The 14701-nt window shown below is 41.5% G+C and overlaps 1 protein-coding gene across 1 annotated transcript in view; it reads right to left on the reverse strand.

Annotated features, from left to right (window-relative positions):
- Window positions 1–14701, reverse strand: part of fam20ca (FAM20C golgi associated secretory pathway kinase a) — a 40014-nt gene that overhangs the window by 17815 nt on the left and 7498 nt on the right. The window lies entirely within an intron of this gene.

Consider the following 14701-nt stretch of genomic DNA (forward strand, 5'->3'; position numbering starts at 1 on the left):
AAATCAATGGGCATTACCATGAGTCTCCATCTCACAGGGAGTGAGTAACAAGCCTTGGTATTCAGCATGACATGTAAGCTGAAGCTGATGAGAGGAGGGAAGAAAAGAATCCCAGTCTGAGTGTGTCAGTAAACTGCAGAAACTGCAGGGCTTGCGAAAAGTAGTCTCTCCACTCAGACTTAGGAGGATTTGGGGAAAGATACAGAAAGCAGCTACACTCAGTCTGAATTCCCTGTGATTGTGCGCTGCACTTCACTGTCGGGTAAATAAAAGGGTGGATTCTGCCAAGTTCGAACACATACAAGGTCTTAAAAGCTGGAGCAATGCTGTGTTTCTAGGACGGCTGCATGTTTTTGCTTAGTCATAAAATAAATTTGAGGTTATAAAAGGCTACAAGAAATCTATGACCAGGGGGAAAATACAATCCTGTTCTCCTCTTGGGATGAAATTCAAAGCAGATTCCCAGAGTGGAAATTGGCAGATTGAATGCTGAGGAGGAAAAGACTGAAATACCTGCCAAAATGTTATAAATCATCCGTAAACTGAGAATCTTTACTGAGAGACTCTGCACGAAGGTCCGTCCTCCGAGTTAGCCTGCACTACAGGCCGTTAAAATTTATTTGATTATCACTAAGTAGTTGCTGAACAGCAAACACCCATTACAGCAAATTATGTTAATTCCTGGGAAGCATTAATTTTGCAAACCCACTGCCAACACACACTTTTACCCAGATCTCACAGCAAAGCACTCCCCACACACACACACACACACACACACACACACACACACACACACACACACACACACACACACACACACACACACACACACACACACACACACACACACACACCTCAGCTGGACATGGAAGGTTTCTTTATGGTTTGAGCCAAAAGAAGTTAATTGGATTGTGAGTAAGCATTGTGGACATCCATTATCTTATCTGTGTGTGTGTGTGTGTGTGTGTGTGTGTGCGTGCATGGGGGGGGCTCACCCAAAACAATCCTATTATGTTGACCCAAAGATAAGAAACATGCACAAACACACTGACACACACACATAAACACATTCCATCTCACATACATACTCTATAAACCCATGTTTAATATTAACACGTTGGACAAAATACCTAATTGGGATTATTTTTGACTGATATTATAATTGCAATATGATTCACAATATTGGAGAGAATTATGATTTTTGCGTCATTTCTTTCCATTTTCATTGAAAAATATATTAGAATGATCATGCTGTGATGTTGTGACTTGTAGGCCGGAACATCTCTGCAGCACCACGATACTTCATTTTTGAATAAATACTTGGCCTTTATTAAATATTATAACTCGTGTGATTTCGATATTGCACTACTCGTCCATACTTAGATTTTAATGAAATTCGTGTTTATTGTGCGGCCTTCGCTGTTAGCAATCTTTACCAATCCCAAAGTAATATTCCCATCTCTCTCTGCCCTTCCTCAGGCAGTGTGTGCCCTGGCTATAAACTAGTCAGGCATGCATCCACAAACACATCTCCATCACTTTCCCACTCTTTCCTCCTCTCATCTCCCCCCTTCTAAATTCAAATTCCTGAAGGACAGCGTGACTGCTGCCCAGTCACTTCCTTCACCATCTGTGTTTACTTGCAGTAAACTGAATGTGGACACACCACACAAGCAGATGCAGACTGTCAGATGCAAACATGTGCACACACACACACACACACACACACACACACACACACACACACCCGCAGAGGCTGTCGTTTATATTTGATTATCTCTGACGACTTTTCTCTAATTAGTCTGATGTGAGGATTGTTAAAATGCCATATTCCAGCAGCGCATGACTGATGACTACCATTTGATTTAGTAACACTGTCTTTTGCTTTTAGCTCCCTAATGACTGTGTTTATTAATTACATGAGAAGCTTCGGGGTAGTCATAACAACCTGTTCTCTTCAGGGCTAAAAGCTCCCGCAGTTCATCCATCACTACATTCAGCTCAGAGAGGGAACAGCTCAATTTTAGCGGGCTGTCACTTATTTTCAATGTCCCAAAATGGATTGCATACCACCGAGTGAAACTACATAAAACTCCAAAACTCCGATACCCCGACCAAACAAAGCAATTAAAAAAAGTCTTTCCAGAAAGCTATTTTGCAGACGAGGCCCCCAAATCGAGGCATGGATGTTTGTGCTCCTTTGCTTCTCCCACAGCCGAACTCTTCTATTTAGACCTGTCAACAGTCTTGTTGTGCTCGGTGGTTTGCGGTCAGATGCCGTTTCCTAAATAGAAACCATCTATCAGAGGCTAAGTGGTGGCTGAGAGATGTCATTGTGGTCATGAGTGGGTGATGGCGGTGAAGGAGGAAGTGGTGAAACCGCTGGAAAAACAGTTCCAGGGGTTGCATTTATCCTTGTGTAGGAGCTAAGTGGGAGAGAACAAGTCCAGCGCACTTGAGGGTAAATACAGTTAATTTGTATGTGAAAGGAATAAGGTGGAGACTTGGGATGTCTTCACACTAGAACCGAGAATACATTTCTGACACATTTCTGTTCATTATCTATAAAAGACATCGCTCTAAAGATACATTACAGCACATTTTCTAGAGCACTAAGAGAAGAAAGCAAAGGAAACAGTAGCGAGAGGCAAGATATTCTCTTCACTATCACTGCTCATACAGCGTATCATGAGGCACTGTCCATGCATCATCGTTTCACGACTGCATTTTGTAATGTGACCTTTAATGTCACTGCAGACTGTGCCCTAATTCATCATCGTTTAATGATGATAGGTTGTTGGTGCATTGTTCATTCTTGTGCATATACCTCACAAGGGGGGCACAATAACAATAACATCTTACAATGCAATGTAATCCGATAACAAAACATTTTTTTTTTGCATGGCTATTACACTGTATAGCATTAGGATTACTCACTAGCAGCATTCCTCTAGACGTCACGTTGTAGGCCACTTGCTCCACCACAACTATCGGATGGAATGCCATGAAATCTTGTACAACCATTCGTGGATCTCAGAGCATCAAGCCTCCTGACAACAGTGATCAACTGACTTTTCCTCCCGCTACTAGCCAGATGACATTTTTGTTTTTTTTAGTCAAATGCCTCGAGAACTGCTGGATACATTGCCATGAAACTTGGTACAGATATTTAAAGGAAGGTGCCCAAAGGATGAATCCTAATGACTTTTCATCTACCACCAGCAGGTCAAAGTTTTCACTTAAAATACAATATCAACATCTACTACAGTACATGGATTGTGTTTATTCATGGTTCCACACGTTGATGACTTTGATGATGCCTTGACTTTTCCTCTAGCGCCAATAAGTTGAGGTTGTGGTTTTAGGTGGAATATCTTGACAACTTTTGGATGGATTGCCACATTCATGCCACCCCCAGGATGAATTGTCATGGCTTAACTTTTCTTGTCGAGTCTCATCAGTCTCAGCTAATTAGAATGTTAGCATAGAACAGCCTGCTGAGCCTGACCAGCATCTGCATGTTAGCATTGTCAAAGTGAGCATGTTGAAATTAGCATTTAGCACCGACAGCACCGCTGTGCCTAAATCACAAAGCTGCTTGCGTGGCTGTAGACTCTTAGTTTTGTTAATTTGCTAGAAATGACTTGGTAACAATTTATATTCTGCAAGTTCGCTGTATAAAAAGCAGAGTTGAAGTTGGCTTTGGGAGAAAGATAAACACCTTTTTTTCTCATTTATCTGCTGTATAAACAAACTAACACATAGAAGGAGCTGGCTGTAGACTATGCAGAATCAGAGACAATATGGTATTTTCATCTAATACTTTAGTTGTTAGACTCACCACCTGCCCACACGTCCACTGTGAGGACAGCTGTTACTTGAGCCTGCTCCTGACTGAGGATAAATACAGTTTCTCTCTGAGTCCTCAAAATCATGTTCCCATACAACTAAACTGTATTGTCTATTAGATTTCGAGGGAAACTTGTTTTGTTCCGGATTACGTTTGTTTTTGAAGAACAAAAGATATGTTTCTAATAAGTCTGCGGATGTCCGTGTAGCAGGATTGGCAGTGTGGATAGGTCAAACACCGGTCTTTCACCAAGGAGACCAGTGTTCGTGTCCCGTGTGTAAAAATAAATAATATCATATATATGGGAACTAAAAAGGAAGGTCTACCCGGTACTATGTTACAGAGATGTGCTTCACTGTATTTGTGAATCTCAGAGGTTCCACTAGAACTCTTTTTGTGAACAGTGTTCCCAGCAGCAGCAACACTAACCAGAAGTCTCTCTGCAACTCCAGCACAGAGGCTCTTCTGTTTGCATCACTGCTGCTCAGAGCCGCAAAAAGGGGGGTGGGAGGTGAGGGGTGACCCAGGCAAGCCCCTGGATCAGGTGGCCCGGTGATACCAGACCTGGCCACCGCAGCCCCTCCCACATCCTGTCCTGACAATGGGCAAATCCAGGCAGAACCTTCCTCTGGTTTAATTGACTACACAATGATTGCATTCTCCTCCCCTTCCACCGGCCTCTGTCGGGGGAATAGGGGAGTCACACACAACCTAATTGCCACCTTGCATATGGGACAGGCTTAGACAAGCACAGGTCTGGCCCATAATGGATGTATTAACCTCTATGCATGCTATCACAAAAAGCCCAAGTTACAGAGCTACAATGCTCTCCCTCTTTCTCTCTGTCCAAGAACTGTTGTTTCATTCATTCAGCCTGGAGAGACATTCAGGTGGACTGTGATAGATCTACCTGGGAAAGGTCGTTATCTAATAACTGAGCTCAGATGTAAGGGGTGGTGCAGTGCGTGTGGTCTCATTGTTAAGGGGCAACGGTTGATTTAGTGACAAAGTAACAATACACTATGTGTGCTCTGTCATTTTCAGACTGCTGTAAGGAAAAGCAGAAGAATAATTATCCCCTTTTGGTCTGTCTTAGCCCAGACAATTCTACTCATTATGGCTCCCGAGAAAGAGTAGAAATGAAAAACATGAGAGCCATTAGCAACATTTTATGTCACACAGTAAGTTGTTGTCTAACTTGTCACAGTAAATTGCTCAAATGCAAAGTTTAATCACGTATGGTGGGTTCACCAAAGCACTTAGATGACAATTATCCTGAAAATTCCCCTTAATTATATGCAGCGTTCCCGAGTGCTCATTTAAGATAACCAACCTGGAACACTTAATGTAATTTTCAGCAGATACTCCTGCTGAAGGTACACAAAGTATTCCCGTCACAGGCCTCATAAAAATAGACACTCGTTTGAGATGTCTATAATTCTCCTCCTTTAGGGAAATGAATTTTCAGCATACCAGACAAATGCGGCAGCGAGATTCCTAGCGGAAAGCTTAGGAATTCCCCCATATAGTATTTTAGATTATAATGATAAGTTAGGATGGCTGAGCAACATAACTACACAAAGCAGTGACAAAAACAGCGCCAGGAACCGCAACAAGCATGTACAACTGCAAAAATGTGATTCACTTGGATGTGGCGTAACACACACTCCACTCCCAACCACACATCCACAGGCATGGACACAAAAGCACAACAACACACTTATACATCGGTCTGCGATTCAAATACCAGGATCAAGAGTTTGAGTTTGGAGGATCAACAGACTTCTTTATCTTGTCATCATATATTCAACCTTTCAGCCTACTGTATGAGTGATTGTAGGAAACCTGTTAGGAAATCTCCAAACAAAGCACATGACTTAAATTACAAAAGTCTTTATTTCAAAATATACACATACTTACACCCGTGTCGACACGTATAGGACTAGCTTGAAACAAAACCCTTCATTACACTTTATCCCTTTTCCCATAAAGACCGGCTTTGTAAGTATCAAAAGGTAACAAGCAACAAAACCCAGCACCTCCGAAGCTCACAAATGAAAATGTTATATTTCGATTTATATGAACAAACACCAAAGTGTGCTAGTTTTCCATATTTGCTTTTATTTCTCAAATAAGTGAAATAAAACTGCTCACGTGTCTTGACTTATTGGACTCCATGTTTGTAACTAAAGTGGTATAAATGATAGCAATAACTACACAAAAATAAGACCCAGGTTGTAAAAAATAAATAAAGGATTTTCCTTCAGTATCATCTCCAGCAACTCAGTTGGCATGTAATCACATTACGATTAGGGTACTCAAGGCTCTGCCACACTACCCTGTGAGTGCATAAACACTTTTCAGACAGAGAGAGAAACGGAGAGAATCTAAAAATACAGAGCAGAGAGGCGAGGGACAAGCAGAGGATTAGTACTGCCTCAGCAAATAATACAAACAAAGTCAGAAAAGGGCCATGAATGGGAGGTGTAGACCGAGAGAGAGAGATGGACAGAGAGAAGGGAGGGATGTTGACGGTGAAAGAAAATGCTACTTCTTCAGGAGCTGACCTAGTAAAACATTCATGAGAGATGTCGTTATGTGAAGCGTGTGAGAGCGGCGAGGGTGTGAGGGGAGTTTAAGGCTCGGGAGTCTAACATAAGACAGTCCTCTGCGTTTCTACAGTGAGACACTGAGGGAAAGAGGAACATGAAAAGATGTAACTTCTTTTGAGAACATCCAGAAAATGGAATAGAAATGAGTCAGTTGTTAATTATGATGGATAACATGACCGCGCTCACACTTTGATGACGAGACATTAAAGATAATAAGCAGAACACACATAAGTGATTGACACTTCAATTAAAACATTACACATTGAACATTGGCAGCAGGCTTTATTAAGACATCACTAAGCTTTATTAAAACTTTACTGACGCAATTTCTCAACTGAAATAGTGTGTGCGCGCTGATGACTGGGCAGATGTGACAAACCACTGAATGCAGCTGGTTACACCGCTGTTAAAGCATCGCACTAATTAACAAGCTCATCTCGCAGCCTACGAGAGGTCAGCGCATCACAGCGCCCACACTCACTACACCGCACACACACACACACACACACACACACACACACACACACAGCTAACCAGATATAAACACTTCAAGTTCAATCACATGTAAACAACCCACATCATTTGGTAAGCAACATCACAGTGTGAAGCTGAAAGATCGAGAATTTCATTACATGGGGTTGTTTACATGGAGGCCTGAAATAGGAATAATATAAATCAGAGTGGAAATGAGCGCAAAAGAAAGTGAGAACGTACTTATATGGTAGAAATCCAGGCTGAGACGTTACAACAGCATCAGCCTGAAGCTGGACGACACACAACTCGGGTCAGGATTGGGATGAAAGAGAGTGTGGTAGGGCGGAAAGAGAAAAGAGGCTGTGTAAAATGAATCCTCAGCCACATTAGAGCAGCTTAAAACTAAAATTAATCTCAGAGACCTGCGGAGGGAGTCGGTAGTGTCCAGAGCCTAAATAAGAGCCACCAGGCCTGGCTCTCTCTGGCTGCCTGGCTGCGAGTACAAAGCTGCATGAGAAACAGATGTTGTGACACCGCAACACTCTCACTGCGTGTGTCTGTGTGTGTGTGTGTGTGTGTGTGTGTGTGTGTGTGTGTGTGTGTGTGTGTGTGTGTGTGATCGATGGAGACAATAAAATGAAGAGGAGAGACGCAGCAGATGATGCTTGACAGCAGACATTATTTTTGCCTCAAATGTTTGTTTGTGTCTGATTTCCCTATTTTCCAAATAACAAGACAATAACAAGGGTTAAGCAAGACATTTGGTTAGGGAAAGATTGTAGTTAGACTAATAGAAAAAGCAAATGGTTAATTGCAGGTCTGTAATGAGATACAAACTCCATTCATTCCCATCCACCGACCACACACTTAACTTCTGGCACACACTACTTTCTGCGCTGGATATAAATGGTGAGGTGAGAAATCTCCAATATGGATGCAATTCCAAGGGAAACTGGGCTTCTACCCCACTAATCTATAAACTGAATAGTATGACTAATTACGTTTGAGCGGGCTTTGGTTGCATGCAGGTAAACGAGTGGAGATCAGAAGAGGCGGAACACATTGGCCGAAATGTTCTCTGAACACATGAGCTATCTAGTGACAATAATTGAGCTTTTTATGAGCTTATAAACTGGCTACTTGTGAAACAATCCGGTCGTAGACGTCGTCTCTTAACAATTTAACGGGGCACGTAAGAGATATACGGATACAGATAAACAGATATACGCTGACTACTCCGGAATCCCGGAAATATTGTCCCCAATAGTCTAAACCAGGGGTGTCCAAACTACGGCCCGCGGTATAAAAGTAAACTGTAAAAGTATAATGGAATAAGGCCCAGATAGAAACTTGCACTTGAATGTATTGTACTTCTTAGTTCTAACACAGAAACACAGTTTTGACTTGTCAGCTAACTTAAAACATCAAGTGTCAAATAAAATTGTGCTTTAGATTTTTACTCGATTGCATGTGATGAGAGCACAGATGTGACAGACACCGCACAGCTGTTCATTTTTTTTGCGGGGAGTTGACGATAACTTTTGCATTACGGAAGAGCTGCTTGGTCTTAGGAGTCTAAAGGTAACATCATAATTCGATCACAAGGACTTAACCACAGATAATTTAAAGCTTTCCTGTGATGTCGATGCTGAATACGGGGACGCACTCCACAGTTCTGATGTGCGCTGGCTGAGTCGCGGCTCCGTGCTGCAGCAGTTTTATTCCCTGATATCAGAAACCGACCTGTTTTTGAAAGAGAAGGACCGACCTCTTCATGAGCTGAGTGACCCTCCATGTTTGGCAGACCTGGCATTTTTAGTTGATCTTACTGGTCATCTCAACACTGAACAAGAACCTACTGCGCGCATGAAATCATTCTGTGTGAAGCTCCGTCTCTTTGAGACACAACTACGCAACTTTAATGTTGCGCACTTCCCCACTCAAATATGTGAGCAAACATTTTCTGTTAACTCTGAACAAAAGCAGATTGGGAACCAAACATTTTCTAACTAACGTTAGTTGATGTGTTAACAAGCCCAATAACCTATTTGTTTAACAAGCTTGAGATATATCCATCCCCATTTCCCCTCATTCCCTCCCAGTTGATTTTTTTTTTTAGGCAATATACCTCAAAAGCATGAGTGGCCCAGCCCTTCGTATATTTTTCTGTATGTGGCCCTCAGTGAAAAAAGTTTGGACACCCCTGGTCTAAACTAATGCTATAGTCAGTGGGTTTTGGGATTGCTATACCACAAACTAACAATGTCAAAGATTTGGCCTTAATTAATGATCTCTGATATAAAATAAACTTCATTAAGTACTAAGTTGTAAAGTGATTTGAAAAAAACAAATAGTTTCATAACAACACCAAGAAAAAGTCAAGACTAACACCAACATGGATGTCAACACACTCAAACTGTTTTGTTGGGAAACGTTGTACAACACTCTGAGGCAACTGTTTTTCCGTCTACAACTGTCAAACAGCTTTTTTTTCTAACTGCCTCATACATCTTACATTATCCTGTTTTCATCTCTTCATTTAGTCGTATCTACTTCTTTCTTCTCTTTCTCCTTGACACACATCTGCAAATAAGAAAACACGTCAATCTATAGTCTATCATACACCTACACGTCCACACGCATGAACGCAAACATTGACATATGAACACTGAAGTGAGGACACACAATGAGAATTAAAAACCACTGACTGATGAACGTACACACTTTAAATGTACAGCTTCCTCTATATGTGGACTCAATGGTAACGACTGCGAAGCCAATCCGATGCCAGGATGGCACAGCGGGCCCTGCCATGCACTGTTCAACCAGAATGTCACGGTGCGGTGTAGGTGAGGATCCCAAATGCAGTACACTGGACGATGACTTTAACAAAAACACGAGCTTTATTGAAAACAACGCCGAAGCAAACAAAATACAAAGTAACAAAACAACACAAACCGAGCAGGACACGAGCAGGACACGAGCAGGACACGAGCAGGACACTATGTAACTTGAATGACAATCCCACAAAACACACTGGGGTAGACAGGGATAAATACACAGACACCAAACGAGGGAATAAGAACGAGAGAAACACAAGGACAGAGTAAATGGACACAGGAGGAACACATTAACAATCAGAAGGGAGAGGGTAAAGACACAGACAAGAAGTACCACTAGACATATAACAAGGGGGAGTGAACACTTCAACATAAAACAGGACACCAAAGAATAATCAGATTGTTACACAGAAAGACTTACGAAGCCGCAGTTTACATAACCGATCAGTACGTGAAAAGATAGATGTGACAACTCAGCTTTTTACAATATGTAAGATTGAGGTCAGAATCATCCCAGAAAACGTCATTATGGTCTACAGGACAAGGATGTTAATGTGAAAAGATTTGACATCTCATCACATTTGAAGTCTCTTTTTGTGCTTAAGGCTTTTTGACTTGTCACGCTGGAAATCATTAGAGAAGTGTTAAGTGGTGAGCGCTCGGGAGTGAATGAGCTTGTTTTCTATTGTGTGTGCAGGCCGAGTGTGGGCTCGCAGTCATCACCTTCCGTGTAATATACCCACAGCTCTGAGTTAGCGGCTACAGCTGCAACTTGGCTCGCTGCTTGAGGATTTTCCAGTACCAGCCCTGGGTGATGGAGGGTGCATGAACTCCGTAGCCCCCACATCGTCTTTCTCTTTGCAGCTTGTGTGCATATGTAAGTGTGTGTGTGTGTGTGTGAGCCGCAGCTGTGCGAACAGCTGCCGATAACATGCTTCATCTGTGCACACACCCAAAGATGAGCTCAGACTGCACCTCTCAAAAGTGTGTCTAACTTATGAGAGCCAGCGGCGTTCTTATGGCCCTCGTGGGAGCTCTTTAGGGAAACACTGTTAAACAAGTGACTACCAAAGAAAGAAAAAACTGAAATTGATTTGATGTGAACAATACGCTTCCCTTAAAGGTCTAAGATAAGAAAAAAGACATCAGTTAAATACAGAAGGGGATTTTGTGTGTGTTCGTGCAGTGCATGCAAACATTTACATGTATATGTAAATGTATAGTGTGCTTATGTGCATGCGTGACTATGTAATCATGCTGTATTCATCCATGAAATTAGATGTTCAGGTTCCTAACAATGGGACATCTAAGGCTTTGTGTGATGACTTTTTTTTTTCCATAATGTGAGACCATTATCCTTTCTTTGGGTTTCTATTCATGCTTGTAACTGCTGGTGTGAAAGAAAGGGACAACTCAATCTGTGAACCAGATCTTTTTGTCATTTGGTCCACAGATGCTTGCTATCATGAGTTTACAGGATTGTGATCTGGGCGTATGGATCTAAAATATCTATGCTTGAAGAAGATTAACTGTATGAAACAAAATAATTGCAAGCAGCAGTTGAAGTATCCAGTATCATGCTTAACATAAATACCACAAGGCATTAAAAACACTTTATGAACAGCTCCGTTTCCTCCTGCACTTTACATGAATGCATGTAAATCAATAATAAAATCATCAATCTTTTATGATCAGATCAATAACCAGTGCAGGGAGAGGCTCTCTCCAGAGGACATTAGCTGGCTTCAGCACTAATAGAATCACCCCCATCTACCGAGAGGATCCATGGAGGAATGTCAGTCATAACCCAACTGGGGCACAGTAGATCTGATGAGGCCCTCAAATGGACTTGTGGTTATGAAACAGACGATAAAAAATGAAGCAGCCTCTTGGGTGTTGCAGCTAAGAGGCTTCACGGTCAACCCCACTGGCTTTACTAGCGCTAAGAGACTGAGCTTGTCAGAGCTGATCTGGTTCATGCATATGAGAACGTCTCCTGAGTCCCCACGGTGCTAAAGGACGGGCATGTGTGCCCTATATATACGTTCACAGCGCATGATGTTTACATGCAATGAACCCTGTGTGTTGAAATAACAGCTCTCGGCATGGCTGGGGCATGTACACAACAAACGGTGACGTTCTAAGCTATTCTTGCAACGTGTAAACCATTTTTGAACTATGAGATGATCAACAAAATCAAAGCGAGGGTTGGAAACCGACTTGTCAAACAGCGTGCGATGGAGAAATTAATTCTTTCTTTGCATATCTGAGGCTTACACCTCCTCCTTCAATCCCTCAACCCTCCATCTGACAAATCCAATTAGCATGATATGAGCATTGTGGTTCTGCATACACAAACCACAACCAGGATTTTGGCAGGGGATGGGTAGGATAGGGGCACCAGAAACTTGAGCCAGACACACACGGAGGCCTGGCAATGGAGGGTCTCCGCTCAGCCTGTAACCTGGCTCCTGCTGGAAGACCCAGTTTCTTGACGGGTTGGCAGTGCCGACTTCTCCCCTACCCTCCGGTCTATCTCTGCCTCTCATCTGTCTTCCAACACCAGCGCTCTCTCTTTTCACTTGCCACTTCATTCCTCTCCATCCTCTCTAGCCTTTGACGCTTACATTCAGAGCCATCAGATATCCCGATCTTTTAGGGCTGTACCGGACAGTTGGAAGCTTCGAAGTTTCATTCATAATGTTTAAATATTCAAATTTTAACTTTGCATGTCCATTCATTCTGCTAAACCAGGTGTGTCCGCACAGTTGCGGATATAGATTAGGCTACACTATTATTATTATGGCTGCGTAGGATTATTTCCCAAGTGTGATCCAAACATTTCCAATAACTCCAGAGCTTTGTAACGTCCAAACGTCAGAATATATTGAACAAAGATCCATCATCACCATTATCATTTCCAAATATTCACAATATGTTTTTATCTAACAAAATATTCTGGCTCAATCCATATTGTTGGCGTGTAACCTTTAAAAAACAACTTTTTCACTGCTGTCCAAAAAACTGTTTGATCTCCAGCTGGCCGTACACAAAGGTGTAGCAGCAATCAGTACCATAAAAGTACCATAAATTACATTTATATAACCACAATAACACAAAAAAGTCCCCCCTTCTTCTTAGGGTGACGCCATCATAAAATATGACAACAGAAGCTTTATTTGAAAACCAGAAGCTTAGAACGTAAAACAAAAAAGACATTTGGTACAGCCTTCCATCTTTAACTCAAATGTAAACTATTGTGTATTAATAGTGACACAACCATCATTATACACTTTTTACTCTTCCTGAGTAGTCGAGGACATATTCCTGCAGTTTTGCATGATTTTACCACATTTACAATATCCACAACTGAGGGACTATATTTGTACATATTTGATTGTCAGATTAAAACTATTGGGAGGATCACAAACATTTGGCTGGCACAGAATTTAGAGGAGATCCTTTTTGTGGTGGGGGGGAAAAACAAGCCGTGGTGACTTAAAACACTTAACCAAATTGCAGTTTAAAAAACGAAACAAGCATCCTCTACCCCGTTGTGGGCACCCGCTTTAAATCACCAAACACAATCATAGAGTTTGTCAGATAAAACAAAGCAAACTTTTTTTTCCCCAGAGCTGCACATTGAAAACATTGTGTGGAGGTGTCTGGCAAGCTGTCAGCTTGTGCAGTCTCCTGGCCCATGCCACTGTACAGATTTGCATTCGGCTCAAAGGAGTCCTGAAACATCAAAGCCTCTTTGAAGCACCACTTGATGCTACACAATGGGACAGGCGAAGAAAAAACACAGCAACACTCTGAACTACTGTACCCAGAATGCACCACAGATCCTAAAATAAAAGTGGGACACATCAAAGCCATGATAGAAACATCAAAACCTCATGATGTGCGCGAACAAAAGTAGAACAAAGGTTATGTTTCTACATTATTTATCTTAGAAAACTCTGATATTTTGTATTTCCGCTCTGAAGACTTTTGAATAATGTATGTAAACACTGGAGACAGATGATTGTGACAGTCAAAGCAACGCATTTAAATAAAATATGACGGGCTAAATAAAGAGCTGCAGGAATCTGTAGCATATAATTCAGAAAGTGACATGTAATTACTGTCAAAAAGGCTTTCTGACAGCAACTGAGAAAGACTTTTACTTACATCTACTGTAATAAACTGCACTTTTGTTAACACAAACCTTTACGGTTTCAAATGAAACTCAAAACACGTACAATTTAATCTTTTACCTTCTCCATTCTCATAACTCTAAACCTGAGGCAATCTTTCAACCAGCTTAAATTAAGGTATATAAAAAAACTAACTTTTTCTAATACTCAAATATAAAAGTACAACTCAACATCTACCAATTTAAGTTCAAGACTTATATAAATACATAATATATATGTACACAACCTTCACTCCTAAGAGACTCCTTATCCGTGTTCCACTTGAATGTGTATATGTGTATGAAGTATACAGTATATGAATATGTATAATAAGACATTGCATGACTGCTGATGTTGTAGTCACACACACACACACACACACACACACACACACACACACACACACACACACACACACACACACACACACACACACACACACCTTTGCTCTTGTCAGATTTTGACTGTGCCATTTGTGCCTGCTGGGAGCTATTGTTGACTTGAAAGGTTTGCATGTATGAAAGCTACAATAGATGCTCAGATGGCATTGTTTGGACCGCATTCTCTGCGGCTACATGTGTAAACAATGCCTCATGTTCTAAAATTTCAGCCACTGATTGATCTTGAAATGAAATACCAAGTTAGGACACAGAAAAATGACTCGTGCGCAACACTGAACTGCTACTGCTGCAGTTTTTGTGCATATATTAAGATATAAAGTTGAGTTCAGGTGCAGAGAAGCTGAAT

The sequence above is a fragment of the Cottoperca gobio genome, chromosome 8 (genome assembly GCF_900634415.1).
Source record: "Cottoperca gobio chromosome 8, fCotGob3.1, whole genome shotgun sequence".
Lineage (NCBI taxonomy): Eukaryota > Metazoa > Chordata > Actinopteri > Perciformes > Bovichtidae > Cottoperca > Cottoperca gobio.